This window comes from Penaeus monodon, chromosome 23 (assembly GCF_015228065.2).
Source record: "Penaeus monodon isolate SGIC_2016 chromosome 23, NSTDA_Pmon_1, whole genome shotgun sequence".
In the NCBI taxonomy this organism is placed as follows: domain Eukaryota; kingdom Metazoa; phylum Arthropoda; class Malacostraca; order Decapoda; family Penaeidae; genus Penaeus; species Penaeus monodon.
The window spans coordinates 33,377,543-33,377,892 of NC_051408.1; positions in this window are offsets into that span (position 1 = coordinate 33,377,543).

The following is a 350-nucleotide window of genomic DNA, read 5'->3' on the forward strand; positions in this document are numbered from 1 at the left end:
GTTTATGAAATAAACTACAAGTTAATATTTTAAAGAAATAATAAACAATTATCATAATTATCATTACGTGGAAGAAATGACTATCCAACTTTTCCTCAAAGCATCAATGACAGAAAAATAACATGATTAGAAGCCAAAACACGCACCAATGCCCTTTTAAAGTTGTTCGGTAGTTTACCACTCATATGGGATACAGAGTAAATATATGAAAATCACCAGAACACCAAAAACTAGCGTATCCTGCAACATTTCAACCCCGAATAGATGACGCAATATCCTAAGGCGGCTTAATAATGAAAACGCGCCCCGAGGCTTAGAGATTTGGCTGCCATCCCCGACTTCTTTTGTGT